The following is a 15,898-nucleotide window of genomic DNA, read 5'->3' as shown; positions in this document are numbered from 1 at the left end:
ACCCACAAAGCTCGGCTGAGGTGAAACTACACACCCTAGATGTGCGTAGGGCGGTCCTCTACTATGTAAACAAAACCAGACCGCTAAGAAAAACAGACCAGCTGTTTGTCTCCGTAGCTACAGGCAGAGAGGGGGACCGCGTCTCTAAAGGTGCCATCTCTAAGTGGATTGTTAACTGTATCCAGCTGTGTTACTCCCTTTCTGAGAAAACTCTGCCTTTCACGCCAAGAGCCCACTCTACAAGAGGCATTGGGGCCTCTTACATTTCATTGCAAATGTACCCCATGACACCATTTGCAAAGCAGCTACTTGGAGCTCTATTCACACTTTTACTCAGCACTACTGCATTGACACCCATTCCAAGACAAATACTCAAGTGGGACAAGCGGTTCTAAGACTTTTATTTGCTCATGACCCTTCTCACATCCCACCTCCTTCTAACACTGCTCGATAATCTATGCACAGCATGTGATCTAAGCAGATTCCACAAGCCTCAGAAAAGATACATTACTCACTGTAATCGTATTTCTGATGCTTGTATCTGCTTAGATTCACATGTGACCCACCATTCCTCCCCTCTGAGAGAAGGCGCATGGATGCTTGTAGTCTTATCTTCTATCTGCTTGGATTATCTGTACTCAGGCTACTCCTCACGCTACCTCATGTCACAAAGGAAAAACACAATCTGAGGGTCCTAGACGCGTGAGGGATCATGGGTACAGTGGATGTCACACTAGGGATAGTATTACTGGCACGCCCTGTGTCGACGCCCATTTTCGAGTTTCTAAAAACAAACTGTAATACTCCGCAACTATCAACCTCTATATATAAAGTTGTAGTGAAGCCACTCTGCCTTGCAGATATAAAACATTAACAGCTCACCAACCTCTAATAAATTGGAAAATGTTTCGCTACTAAGGGCTTAATCACAAGATGCTAAATGGCTGAGCAGTAGCCCATAAATGGAGCCCAAGTCTTGAGAAATTTAGGCATTGACCCAAAGTATAGCTAAGATGTTTTCCATTACCTACTCATAAGCCTTACTCCATCAGATTGAAATTGTGGGGCGATGTAGGTTTTTCCACCATTGCTCCAAAGATAACCCAGCTGCACTAAGCAGATGTATGAGGTAAGGACAAGTGACTTGACATTGGCTATAAACCTTCCCCTTTGTTCCCCCAAGAGCAGTACCAAAGGTTATTGGGGTAATGGTGCTCAAAGACACCTTATCTTGGAGAGAATTTCTTTAAAAGAAATGTGATGCATGCCACCACATGTGATCCACCATTATGATTTCCCACACAGCCTTTCCAAGCTTAGAGTAAGCCGGTAGAAATGTATTTAGTCGATTGAGGAAAGGGTACCATCAAAGAGATTTTGTATGCATGTTCCTTAGTGATGTTGCATCAATAGGATTTTTGGGCCCTTGTCCAAACGCTAGACCATTATTCAGTTTCAATACTAATACACAGGAGTCCCTATCATCTAGATATTTATGGTAATTGTTCCTCTTGATAAAATTTTTCAAGAAGGTGGTATATCGCAGAGACCTGGCCCTTATTTGATACAAGATGCACTGGTGGGTTCCAGCGCAATAGCCAGCCTTAAGCATGCCTGTCATACTTGAGGATTTGCGGTCCAGTGTTGCATCTGTAAATAGCGAAAGCTCTCAGATTTCCAAATTTCAAAGTTAATCTTGGCCTCCTCAAACGTCAATGGGGCAGCCTGCTTAAAAAATGTCTGCTTATATTTTATGGCTGCCTCGAACCCAGGGGGTTACATTTGGTACTTCCCCAAATCCTCGGAAAAGTGTGGATTGAAATGTGTAGGACACTGTGGGCCAATTCCCCAACGCCACTTTGCTCTATCACAGTAAGATAATGAGGTAATTAAGGTATGGGCCAATCACTTTGCTCCCTTGGCTCTATTCTGTTAACTTCAAAAAAGGAAACCACAGGGCTCTCATAGGTGTTGCTCTACAGCCACCAGAATCCCTAAAGTGACTACAATCTAGTATATGGGCAACTTGGGAAGCTGCCAGCTAGCACTCTATATTGGTTACCAACAATTCTTCTAAGGAGGAGGGCCCACATAAAAGCAAAAATATTCTGTTGCAGATAATGCACACAGTGAGGGAGTGTTCTGGGGCTGTGAAAGGCATATGAATCCAGCTCAGACCTTCTCAAGTTAAATTCTTGTTTGTTCCCTGCTCTTTCCATGATCATGAAATGTGATTAATAAACTCCTGCTTTAAGAGTATCCCAATTTATGGTGTACTATTTTCTGAAAAAAACATTAACTGTTGAGATCTCATCTCGAATTGCTCTGTTCCTTAGCAGTGTGTCCTTCAAATGCTATGGAGGCTGTGCCTGATTTAAGCATTCAATGCTCAAGGCCGCCAGTATCAGCAAATGCTCAAAGTGAATACACAGCTCAATATCTGCCCTTGAGAAAGATGTGAACAGTGATATCAACAATAGATCACCAAAATTACCCCTATGCACTAGAGAAATGGGTGAATTTAATTACCTTGTGGTTAAAGAATTGCCACACTTCCACCAGTCCCATTTCCTTCTGGCGTTTCCCCAACGCAAAAAAATTCCCCAAAAATGTACGAGTGAGTTAAAGACTTTATCCAATGTTGGATTGGGACTGTATTAAAATCATCCCCAATCACGTGGCCACTGAAGAAAGCTGCAATATTAGGAAAGGGACTGTTTAACAAATTATCAGGTTTCCCATTGTGGGCTTACACGGATGGTCAAGTTGTTGGAACGAAGATCCTTTCACTATCAGGAACCTGCCTTTGGAATCTTTACAGAATGGCCTACTTCGAGAAGGGGAAGTCGCTAGTGAAGTGATAGCCAAACTACTTTTTTCCCTCCACTGGAGGCAAAATACTGGGGAGAAAAAAGGCTGCTGCCAAGGCTGTGCTCATTCCGAGTACAGAATTGAGTTAACTGAGCATGGCTGTTACTTCCCTAGTGCCTGCAGACGGGAAAGCATACCTTACGTTTCATATGGGAATTAGGACCCTGGACATTCAGGGGGAAAAACAGAAACCTTGTCTGATCCGACACAAAAATAAACTATTACGTAGCAATTGCCTGTATAGGCCCCAAAATTACTAGACTCATAGCATCGACCCAACTCATTCCATAAGTAAAAAAAAAAGGCGTGGCTATCTGCCCAATACACAACCCTCCTTTGCCATACAGAACTTCAACTCTGATGAATGTCTTCCATGAGCACTACCTACCACTCGCAGGGGCAATTCAAGTTGGTTTATTTATCTCCCCCCCCCCTCCCCCCACGGTCCTACCCCCGCCCCCCCCCCCCCTCCACAAGAAATAAAAGTGAAAAAGTGAAAACCAGACCTGTGCCTATTGGGAGACCCCCAAAGGCTTGGGTCCCTAATCTCTTCAAAGTAACAGAATGGCACTGCTACATCGATTCCCAAAATGGCAGGTTAGGAACTCAGTCAACATGCGATCAGAATCAAAACAACTTTGAAATATAGTACTAATAAATGGAACAATGTGCCTTTACTCATCGTGCCCTCTATAATCTTGACCACGCTTTACAATATGTGGGGATGACAAACCTTTGGTTTGTTTCTGATTATTCTGGATGAAGAATGGGTTTGGCTTCTTTCATGAATTTTCTAGACCAGAATGATCGTTGTAAGAATACAAGAGAACCGGGAAAACCACAACTGTTATCTATATTGTACTCGCCCAGCAAAGGGGGTAATCTCACTTAAGGATCTACTGTTTGATAGTTTTGCCTGTGAAGGTCCTGGAATAGTTCATTATTTGCTTCCCTAAACGGGATCTGTTCACATTCTAGCTGCACTTAAAATCTGTTATTTGGTTTGGAAATAATTCTCTCATGTTGGTATTCAAACCCATTTCTTGCTGGAATGATGACTCAACTCGGTAGTTCCTATCAAAGATCATTTTAACATTGCAAAGTAGCGCCATGATACTCAACCGGGTCCCAAGCAAAACATTTCAAGTTTGCATCATTTGTTTCTGAATTCCATACACGTAAATGTTGTTTTGCCTCAACCTGTTCTCCACAGCTTCACATTTGTATTGAAGAGATTTGCACGTTGCTTCTAGGACATGAAACTTACAAGTTAGTTCCGACATGTTGTAACTTTGTCTGCAGGCGAAATACTAACTTTTTCTTGCTGGCCTAGAACCTGCTTGGTAAGGGATGAGACCTGTGATAATTCAGCAATAGTGTAATTGCTTTTAATATCCAGCAGAAGGTGTTGGAGATATAACTTGGTGACCGACCTGTCTTGCATTAATTCATCCAAAGATGGCTTGTGGACCTAGAAAGCAAAGACTGCCTCCAGATTTAGCCAGGGTTGCCATCATTGCTAGGATGTGAAATCTTGGTTACTTTTGACTTCTTTATCATAACTGCAACCCAAACGCCAGCCTACAACCGATTACACACACCAAGATCAAAGAGTGACTTACAGTGCCCAAAGTGACCTAGAGATTCGTCAACAAGTCGGTACGAATGTATAACGGTAAAGAGAATCACAAGTTGAACCTGCTTTTAATGTGTAATGAGTCCAAAGATTAAGTATGCTTATTATATAAAACAGGGTCTTCTAGCAGAAATGTCAGATTTCAGAGAGGTGAGGAGAAAGGTGAATCATTACATTACGGTAAAAGGCTCAAATCATGTAAAAATATACACGGTTACGTTGCCTGCTCCTTTTGTCAATCGATTCAGCAGTCCGAGCACCACATTTCTTCTCCAAGGCACCTCCAGGAAGTTGGAATCTGGCTTCAGGCAAGCATGCCCCTGAGACAGTCACTCTGATGTCCTGGCTTCAACTCATCTGAGCTGCCATGTCGGGCCCTGTGACTACGCCACCTTTCCAGGAAAACAGCAGCAGGGCTAATGGACTCCCAACCTACTCCCCTACTTGGTCACTCGGGGACCAACCAATCTGGACATTTCTCTGAGATTGGGATGGCTCGAGACCCAGGCAGAACATTATACCTAGTGGAGTTAAGGATTTATGCCACCACCACGAATCTGTGACCATGTCCCCAATTTGATGGTGTTTAACTGTTTAGACGGGCCTAGGTAACCTTGAAGTCGAAAAATATATCTCTGCTGGAGATTTTGGTTGTGTCCTCGTCATCTTGATAAAGGACACCAAATGGTATATGGCACCATTGATGTATGAAGTAGTACATAAATGACTGTATTTTTTACGACTTTTAGTACATTTTTTATGACGGTAAGAAAAATGCTGCATGTAAAATACTGAAGCTCCCGTCCAGGACTAGCTGGTTTCCCATCTCTTTAATGCCTTCTATATGGCAGACACACAAGCTTCAGGAGTACCCATTTGCTTATGCAAGTAAACTGGCCGCTATAAAGATTTAAAGTAGGCAGAGAGTAAAAAAGGTATTTTTTGGTGTAGAAGTTGTGGTTTATTTGGTATCGGGTATTATCGCCACATATATGGTCGCCGTAAATATCACCGGGAAAATGCTGTGGCGATATTATTTGGGTGACCATATATATGGCGATGGGGGCAAAAAAAAAATCATAATTTGGGGGTTGCGGGGGTGTCCCCCGCATGTTCCATGCAATAATGTTGCCACAAAAAAGACCATTTTTCGGCGATATTTTGGTGGCGACATTATTACATGGAACCGTTTATTTCTGCCATTAGTGCATTTCTAAAACAATGGTAAATACTGCAACTTGAGCGGAGGGCTCAAGAGGGACAGTATTTAGGAAGGCAGTGTTGAAGTTAAGTAGGTCCCAGCCCCCAGAAGGCCTTGTGGACAATGCAGAGGGACTTAAATTTGATCCTTGCAGCCATGGGGAGCCAGTGAAGGGATTTCAGCACCAGAGAGATGTGGTCCCTGGACTTGAGGCCAAGGATAAGTCTCGATGTTCTGTTTTGGATGAGTTGCAGGGAGGTTGAGGAAGAGGCTGTTGCAGTAATCCAGCCTAGAGAGAACCAGGCGTCTGGAGACACTGAGCTGCTGGGGGAAGTGACAAAAGGTAGTGCCACTGAGAGGGTGTAGTTGATAGACTTTGTTTGAGATGTGAGAGGAGGAGAGAGTAGAGTCAAAGATGACCCCAAGGTTTTTGACCTCGCAAGTGGGGCTGGGCGCGGGGGTCAATGAAGATTGGCCAGAGTGAGGGGGAAAGCGGGAGCAGGGGTGCCAATGCATACAATCTCAGTTTTACTGGCATTGAGACAAAGGTTGTTTGGAGGAGAAGGAGGAGGATTGCGTGTTTCCCTTCTCACTTTCTTTGTTGCCCTACTATGTAGCTCATAGCTCTCTTTCTGTTGTTTGAATTCCTGTTTTGGATTGTCTAGTATGTTTTCTGTCCCTTTCGTCCCCCTCCCGCCACACCTTTGTTCTTCTGTATTGCTTGGGTTCAGAGTTGGTTTTCCTCTTCTGTTTTTCCGTTTGTCTTTAAACATGGCACCAATAAATATCCAAAAAGCTGAAAATGCCTTTTCTATTTAAAAATGTAGCGAAGCTTTACCATTGGGTGATCCTTTTTAGATGTGTGTAAACCTTCTTTTGGCCATTAGGCTGGGAATTATAGTTCAATGTTTGTCTGACTAGACGCAGCACTAGCTTGAATGCAGATATTTACCAACACTGTATGCCATTACAAGTACAGAAGCCCATATGAGATGCGTGTTCTGAGCCATTACCGGTATAGCAGCCCTGATGAGGTGTGTTCTGAGCCATTACAAGTAGAGCATCCCGGATGAAATGCGTGTTCTGAATCACTGAACCGTTAGTAGTCCTTTTGATAAGTCGAAAGTTGTCAACTGTTACAATTGAATATTACCTGCATCTTAAATGCATATCTCTGATGCAGACTCATTAACTCGCCTATTAACAGGATTTGAACTAACCGGTTACACAATCTCTGCAGCAGGATTATTGACCCACTGAGTTGCCTTGCTGTTGACACTGAAGGGCACATAGGGTTAGGGCACTGGCAGTTCCATGTGAGGCTTGCTTGACAGAAATGGCTTGTCTCAAAAGCTCTAAGCCTGTTTGGACTATCCTACTTTAGTCAGGAGATTCATAATGAGGCTTTGAAATGTGCTCGATTTTTGGCAGTGGGACTCAGTAATCGGACATGGGAGAAGCAGAGGTTTTGAAAAGCGCAAGACCGAGTAAAAGGGTTTGAAGTATGACGGCAATGCCATCTTCTCATACTGTCTGAGGTTGGTGGGAAGATCTGACACTGTTCTTGCTCTGTACTTTAGCTCACTGCAGAAAATGCCAACAAATGTTCGTGCTTTCTTAACAGCAGCTCTGTTAAGAAATGTAGGTACTGTCCCAAAACCTACCAGTCCTGCTAAGAAATGTGGGCATGATGCCATGACATGCATATGGTATAGCAGCTCTGTTGATTATGCTACTTTGCCTGAATATATACCAGTCCCGTTGAGCGGTACAGGTACAATTTGTGCCACCGAAAATATATGCAGCACTGCTTCTACCTGTATCCATTATACTGGGTTGTGGTGGGTGGTCAGAAAGGGAGTTAAAGTTCAGACCAGATGCCTAGCTATGCAATTGGTGTGATTCTGTGATGAAAAGAAAACAAAGTATGAAATGCTCAATCTGCTGTAACTGTGCTGCCTCTATTAAAGCCAATGAAGTAGAAATGCAGCTCTTGTTTAAGACAATTTTCATTTTAAACAATACCTGTCAAAGTGAAAAGCATGTTCATGATTCAAGATGCTTTCATAACGCAGTAACCTACAAAATGCAGGCAGTTGAACAAAACACAAATTCCCTTTTACATTACTCATAAAGTATTATCTTGATGGAATCATTGGCAGAGGAGAGGGTTAAAAAAATTGAATACCAGGACTCATCCCAGTTGCTTCTTTCAAGGAACTGTCGATTACTAAAGTAGAGTAGATTTGCAAGCTGCTGTTACCAGTGAGCTCCGTGATTTATGGGGGTGCTGCCATAAATAGCCTGTGTAAGGGGTAAGCAAGGAAGAATTAAAAGGGCAGTATTGAGATTTCTGTGCATAAAAAGGCCTGATGCGCACCTTGTCTAGAAGACTGATTGCACCTGAGCAAAGGCAGGGGGTTGCCCTGAGTCGCACTGGGAGTGCATGAAGGGTGGCCGGGTTTCGAGCTTGGATGAACTGTTCGGGTTTGCCTTTCATGGTACTTGTAACAATTGTGAAGGTGTAGCACGTGCACACTATTAGTGAAGATTCGCCATGCTCTCCACTTGGAAGAGATTGAAAGTATAGCCCATGCTTTGGTAATTTGAAAAGGCCAGCCTGTGTCGCTAACCATTTGTCACAGCCGCAAGAATCAACAGAGGATGACCCTACCTGATCAGACGGGCACATCAACAAATGTCTGAGTTTCTAGGTATCTATAAACACACCACTCCAGTGGACACTGGCTGCAGGCATGGTTACCCGGACACATCTGACTAATGCAACGACTGTGACCAATTCTGTCTCGCTGGTCCCATAATTGTTCCACCTACTTAGACCAGACTACGCCTCAACATCTCTGCCATCAGTATGCAGCAAAGATCCAGTCTTTAGTCACTCGTGCTTTCTCTTGATCTCTCTCAGCACCCATTCACATGCCTGACCTCGTGGGTTGCTTTTTTCCAGAGCACAGGCAGTCCCCATAAGCCTTATTGTGGCCAAATGCACGCATGCTCATTCTCAAACTAGGCAGTAATTTCCCACATTTTGAACTTCGGTCCCTGAGGGCGTTCCCACAACTAGCGCATTGAGACTATAATGGTAAAAGGCGCCATATAACTGTCAACCACAATACAATCTTTTTTTTAAACTTTCATTTAAACAAAAAAAAAAGTCTATTTCAAACAGGTAAACAGTGGCTGCACTTGATGCATAGATGAAGAGCATGGTATTCACTGACCTGTTGGGATTGTACATGCTATTTATACTGTGCCCTGGTGAATCGTTTTTTCATCTGCTCGAAGACATTTTCCGTTAATAAATCATTTATAAATGGTTTACTTCGGGCCAGTTATTTAGAGCGAATACAATATTAAATGGCTTAGAAAAGTAAGTGGTTTAAGTTTTTGCAAAAGAGCTTGAACAGGCAAACATTTTTATCATTTGCAACACAAGAGAGAAAAGCAAGACCCCTTCCAAATCCAACTGGGTGGGGAGGGAGTGGGGGGGGGGGTAATCGGCCCATTATCAAAATAAAATGCAACTTAGAATAGTTAGCAGTGGGTGAATATCTATCAGATCAGTGGTTATGTCAAAGAAGAAGAAAAAACACTAGTTTACGTAAACTTTACTGTGATGTCTGGAGCCAGCAGAGCCCAACTGGTTAGGTAATACTATTCTCTGATTAAAGTGATAAAAAAAAAATGCTAACTCGAAATTACACTAATATAATTAGCAGGGGTGGACTGGGAAACTCATAAGAGGCCCTGGAAAGGTTTTTCAAAGTGGCCCTATTTCACAGTGGGAGCCAGCCCAAGAGGTCCATGATGCAGAAGCCCACTGGGAAATCTCTAGGGTTGCTGTAGGCCAGTCTGCTCCTGATCAATGGAAAGCCGATATTATGATCCTTAGTAATGCTGTTTTTATTTGCACATTATACCGTGCTCCTTGATTATTTATTATGCGCTTATACACAAGTGTTTCAAAGTGCAACCATGCATTGGTGCATGGGCGAGACATAGGGAAGTCAAGACGATCTTACTAGGCATGGTACATTCAAATTATGCAGGTCAACGGAGAAGGAAGTGCGTGGGGGGTAGGGGGGTAGGCAATAGGGACAAGTGCGCTCAGTCCTTCAGAACAAAGGCAAGGGTGACATTGCACCAGCGTGTGAATTGAGCTGTTTTTCCATGAAGCCACCCTGTCCTGGATATGCTGGTCAAATAGCTTTTCCACTTCATATTATCCGTTGAAAAGCTCGGTTGAAAACTGCTTTAAAACGGCCACGACCTTTAGAAAATGAACGTCAGCCCGTCTGCCATCGCAATGGGTTGCATCTACAGTGGCTTGTCTTCCTTCCACTCCACTCCCTTTCTCTACAGATTACTGCGAGGGCAGTGCAGCCAGTGAGCTGCTTTGTGCTGGAGGAGGGAGAGCTTCTACAGTAGGCTCCTACTGAGCATGCTCCCCAGCACCCTCTGTGGGTTGGGACTCGGGAGCACGCCAGTGCTCTACGTGCTCTAGGCCTCTGCAATCCTTGGTGAAAAGCACAGAGGCAGGGCCTCAGAACAGGCCTCTGACGAAGGTAATACCATGGATGAGCGTTGTTGAAGAGCTTGTGCTGCCGACCCTCTGCTGCTTCTATTGGGAGTGTTTGTTGGGTTGAAATATGAGTCAGAATTGACGTCTCTCAGCACACACTGAACCAGATCCCAGTAGCCTCTTGAACGATCTCTTCCTGTTTGCGTGGCTGGGTGTGCATGGGGGATTTGTACACACACTTTTGCCTGAGCTGCAATCCATACTTTTATGGTATTTCTTTTTTGTTGCTGGTGTATAGAGTACGAATCAAATGTCAAAACAGGTTATTCATACCAGTTGCATTTTCCTGTGCATAAGCCAATTTTGTATTAACTGCTTATGGTGTGTGGTTCCTTATCTGGAGCGTTTTACTTGAAATTGCATCAAATTTAACCGTATGTGTTCATCACTTTAAGGCTGAAAAATGTTGTGGTGAATTGTTATTGGAGACAGTATTAAAGAGATGCTAGTTTTAATTGTTTCAATAGTTTGTCTACATTGCTTGGACCAAGACCCAAATTGAGTTGTCTCATCCTGAAGACGTAAGAATGGTCTTGAAATGCGTTGTATTTTTCATAAATGGTATTGTGTATATTACTGGCATTTGTGATTAACAGCCCAATTGAGGTGGACGTATTACGTTATGAATGTCTTTAATATTTGTGGTTGCCTTAGGATTTTTTCTACAGCTATAAAATGACTCTTCTAAAACCGTGACTAATCCTCTGTTCATGGTCGATTTCTGCACTTTGTACCTTTTTAAAATGAACATTTTTGAAACGTGGGAAAAGCCTGTCATTAGTGCTTGGACTCTATTTACCTTTCTATTCTCCATTCAGTCACCTGAGTCCTTTTACCCTCATTTCATATTGTAACAATTCTTTCTTTTGCAACTCCATACGTTAAGATATTCGAATGTAATTGAATTGTAACTGCATTGCACATGCCTTAAACCCACCCAAGCTAGTATTTTTGGTGTTGGTAGGAAATGTCAGATAAGCCAATCTGTTGAGAAACTGATCACATCCTCCCACCTTTTTCTGATGTGGGTTCTACAATAACATGTATGTACACCACACTTACTTGCCGACTTCCTAAGTAACCCGTTTCTTGATTTAATTTTTAATAAGTGATTTCTGTGCAAATGTTTGATTAAACCGTCTCCTTTAAATAGCCAGTGTTTTCTGAGAACAAGCACAAACTGCACTACTTCAAAGGATTCTGCATTTCATGAAAGTCAAGAAAATTGACTTTTTCGGGAAGGCTCTGTATTCCCTTAACGTTAAATTTGTGACATTCTCCATGGAAACTTAATTGCCTGAAGTAAATTGATAGTATTTTTCTATGCTTTAAAGACGTATCTTTCTATGCTTTAAAGACGTATGTAAATAAAGACTTGCCAACAATTTTGTGTTGAACCTTGGATGAGTAGTAATTGGTACAATGTCAAATGCTTAAGCAAAAGCACGTGATGCCGGTCAGGAGGGGGTGGGCAGGCATGCAGCATCTGCTTTTGAGGGTGTCTGTCATGTTTTCTTTCTACTACCGAGTTGAACAGTGCTCTGGATAAACAGTGTAACAAGGCAGAATCTAGGACCGTGCTTGCTCATTTCAATAATCCATGATCCCACTTATGTCGAGCACTGAGCACCAAGGAAGAGACAAACTTACCCCAATTGTAATACTCGATTGATTTTTCTAAAGCATTTAATGTTGGGTTAATTCTGTGCAGTCATGTTTCCAGTGACTTGTTTTCTGATCTGTTCGCTCAGATCTTTTGGCAGTTTTTTGGAGAGGTTTGACCTGTACTTCTAAATGTAAGGTGAAGCCACATTACATGCTTATTTAATAAGCACGTGATATCATTTGCATAGAACCCTAGTCTGAGCAGTGGCTGTATCAGACACATTCACAAAGGGATTTGCTAGGGAGTTCACCCACAGAGAAAGCGCAGTGAGTGGGAGTGGTGGTAATGGTGGTCAAAATGCTGTTGAAGAGCATGTCCTCCATTAACCGAGATTCCTAATGCAATGACAACTTTTGTGAGAGACATGGCCAGCAGTGAGAGTTCATGCTGTTGTCAGTGCTGGGGAATTAATTTACTTTTTCAGTCACCAAACATTCACATTCTTTGCATTGGCCACCAATGCCGTTTTCTAGTTGATAAGAAAAGAGAAGTTGTGTCTCAACCCCTTGTTTGTCCTGTTTTGCTTCATTTTGTTTCTGCCTGTAATGGAGACTTTCTTGATCGTCTTAATGTAGCCCCTTTATCAAGGGGTGAACATCCCTCTCCCAGGCTAGGGACAGACCCCACACAAACCAACCACACCCACGCCAGCTGGAAGGGGGGAGGTGCTCTGCGCTTGTAAATATAATTGCTCTTAACAGGAGATGGGGTTATTCCTTGGGTCCTTACCTTACTCTTTCATGGAACACACCAATGGTGGATTTGTTAGGGATCCCAATGAGGACCCCTATTTGTTTATAAAAACACACACTTCTTATTAAACACTCCTAGCCTCCTAATTACCTTCTAAGTTCCCCCTTGTGTGATTCCATTCTAAAGGGATCAGCCCAGTCAGCTCAAATGTCCTTGGAGGGTTTGCAGGGAGACCCATAGGGTGGAGCTGATGGAAAAGACCCCTGACCTACACCTGGCACCACCCACTAGAGGCAAGAGGATGGCCTCAGTGGGTGATCCCACTCCGAGCGGCCTTGGCCAAGCTGCCACTCACTCGCCTACTTCATGCAAGGGTGTAAACGATCCCAATATTTTTTCATACCCTCTCCCCTTCCTTCACCCAACTGTCCAACATTATAAACCTTCTCTTGGTTAACCCCCTTCTTCACTATTAACACGTCCTCTGTGTGCACTTACAACTATCAGTATACACATGCACCATAATATATACCTTGATCTACAAACGCAATAACATATAAACATATATTACATAGGGGTGACTTTTGCGGTCAACCCCCCTTTGGAGTACCTCGAATTGTGCTCTCTGGTGGTGGTTGGAGTCTGCCCTGGATGAAATGGGAAGGTGTAAGCTTCCCCAGTATGCTTTTCTGTTGGTAGTGCTCCTCCACCACATGGGGCATCACTTCACCATGCGTGCTGCCAATCCCACGGCTACCCAAACAGTCGCTGGGCAGCCCCAATGCCCGGCTGGGGGCCCGCCATGCTCATTGCTGCTGGCGTACCTGTTAACTTCTTGGGCGGCCTCATGCCTCGGAGAGGAGGGTCGCTGCCCTTTATCACTCTGCCAACAGTGCCACTTTTGCTTCTGGCAGCGTCCCCGTTGCAATGGGGATGCCGCCATTGTGAACCACTGAGCTCTGGCGCTGCCTCCAGCCTTGCAGCCCTGCACCTCCATGTGTCACATTGACACAGGCCGCGTCCTTGTAAGGGCTTCAGCCACCCAGGTGGCCAGGGCGCGTGCAGCCCAGGACTTAACTTCACCTGAGCTGCCCTAGCAGACAACGGCTTGACTTCACCTTGGCTCATTCAGCACCTAATGGCTTCTTCCACCTTCATCTTCACTTCCCAGGCTGACCTGGCATATGCGGTCCTAGTGGTCCTTCCTTTAAGGGCGTACCGTAATAATTCATATCAGTGCTAAATACATGTCCACAATAATTTTACCAGAGCTAAAATCAATGAAACCTGCCTATCTAACATTAGGCGATTCCAAAAAAACTTTTTTTTAATCAGAACTTAAAGAACTTTTAAAGTGTAGGTTTCTTTGTCTTCAAGCAGGACAAGCTAAAACTAAATGTTTTAGTGATTCAACAGCATTAGGATCGCTAGAAAAGGACTTATGCACATATTTCTAGGAATGCCTTGACGTGCCCCAATATTCTCATATTGTAAAACATTGAAGCTAAATAGCATTGTCTTGCATTACACGAACTAGGATTAATTAGCATGTGGGGTTGAATTTAACTTTTTTTTTTTAAAGTGACTAATATATCCCATCACTGGATGTTTCTCGAGGTGAATAGAATGACCCCTCCCCCCAGTTTGATCAATGTGCTTTCAGTTTTAGTTCATGAAAAGCAAATTTCAATTAAAATTAATTAAATTCATATCCTCATCCTCGGGTAGAATAAATAATTGTGCAACAGCTGTTGTTATTCATAAGAATCTTAATCTGGCCAAGCAAGGGTTTCTCTTCAGCCATCTGGATTGTAACAAAAAAATATAACATGGCCGTGGTGTGTAGTGAAGTTAATCCTAGTTCATCTTTTATAGCTTGGAGTGAGAAGCCATTTCCAGATTCTACTCCCTCAGAAACTTAATGTGAACATACATAGGAGGTTAGTATTTCAATGCCGTATAAAAGCATTGGGATATTTCTAGGAGGTGTGGGGGGGTACAGGATCACTTATGGATGAGAATAGCTGCCATGCTGAGAAACCTGTGTTATCTTGGATAACAAGGAAAGGAGTGTTTTCTTTCTCCAGCATGGGGTCTGGCATGGATTCACATGCTCATGAATAGTCTGTCATGCTGGGAATCCTCGCTAAAGAAAAAATATCAGTTTGTTTCATTTCTGAACTGTCTTTCTCCTAACAATCACTGAGCTCTGGGTCATACTGCCCCCAGCCAATGACTGCCCTCCACCTAAGCCCCTCCTCTGGCAGCCATCTTTAGATTTTTACCGCATGTTCAAGTGTTGGGAGTCCCCTTGTTTAGCTCTCACGCTTTTACTGCGTGTTTTTGCTTTTTGGAAGAGTATTTCTCTATTTTTCAGTCAATCGAGTCTTGTGCTCCATCGATCAACCATTCCGATTAACGGGGACCCGTTTTCGGATTCTTTAGCGCCCCTCAAGGGCGAGTTTCTTCGGGGAGGATTCCTGAACATTCTTTCAGGTCTACGCCCGCAAGGGCCATGTTGTAGGAGAATGATTCAGCTCCCCTTTTCAAGAACTGCTCCGAGTGACTTTACTGCCTTTACCCGAAGCACAAGGAGGAAGATTGTGTGTTTTGCCAGGAGATGGTCCCTCGCACGATGAAGGATCGGCACGGCAGCTGAATGAGTGGCTACAGGCCAAGGCCTCTGCTCTGGGTGGGTCCCAGCAGCATGCTTCTCCCAGTTCAAAGTTCCCAGAAGGGAGAGCAGGCTTTTAAGACCTTTGAGGGGGTCCAACAGAAGGCTAAGCACCGCAAGTCCACTGTCACCTGGAGCACCATTTGACTGCTCCTCAGTGGCCAGGGTGTGTTCGATGTCTCCAGCCTCCGTTACCAGTCAACGCTCAGGATCTTCGGCTAAGAGGAAGTCCGACCATCCAGACAAACTCAAGGAGAGGCCCAAGTCCGTCCTACTGGAGAAGTCCTAGGGGCTCTGGCCCCGACTGTGAAGGCCCAGGTGCACACGGCGAAGGACCAAACTTCCATCGAGGGGGTGGCGGCGTCTGCTGAAGGCTGCTGAGGCGGTCCTGCAGGACGCGACCCCCAAGACCAAAGTGTCCCTTACTCCCAGGAGGGAGGCTGCGTTCCAGCCTATGGCGAAGACCCCTGAGAAGAGGATGCCGGTCATCTCCCCGAGACCTTCACCACTGGATGCAAAGAAGGTGGAGTGCAGTGGCCCTCCAGGGTACGGTA

General features: G+C 44.0%; 1 protein-coding gene across 8 annotated transcripts in view; it reads left to right on the top strand.

The window, feature by feature from the left end:
• EHMT1 (euchromatic histone lysine methyltransferase 1) overlaps positions 1-15,898 on the top strand; it is a 2,375,011-nt gene that overhangs the window by 192,961 nt on the left and 2,166,152 nt on the right. The window contains exon 1 of one of the 8 annotated variants that reach the window (XM_069609711.1): positions 10,183-10,294. The exons of the other annotated variants lie outside the window; for them this stretch is intronic. The gene's annotated coding sequence lies outside the window, so the exon portion shown is untranslated. Of the gene's footprint in view, positions 1-10,182; positions 10,295-15,898 lie in introns of those variants that run through there. 8 annotated transcript variants of the gene reach the window in all.

Source organism: Ambystoma mexicanum, chromosome 8 (assembly GCF_040938575.1).
Source record: "Ambystoma mexicanum isolate Mex_15411 chromosome 8, UKY_AmexF1_1, whole genome shotgun sequence".
In the NCBI taxonomy this organism is placed as follows: Eukaryota; Metazoa; Chordata; class Amphibia; order Caudata; family Ambystomatidae; genus Ambystoma; species Ambystoma mexicanum.
This window is presented reverse-complemented; position numbering and strand designations above follow the sequence as displayed.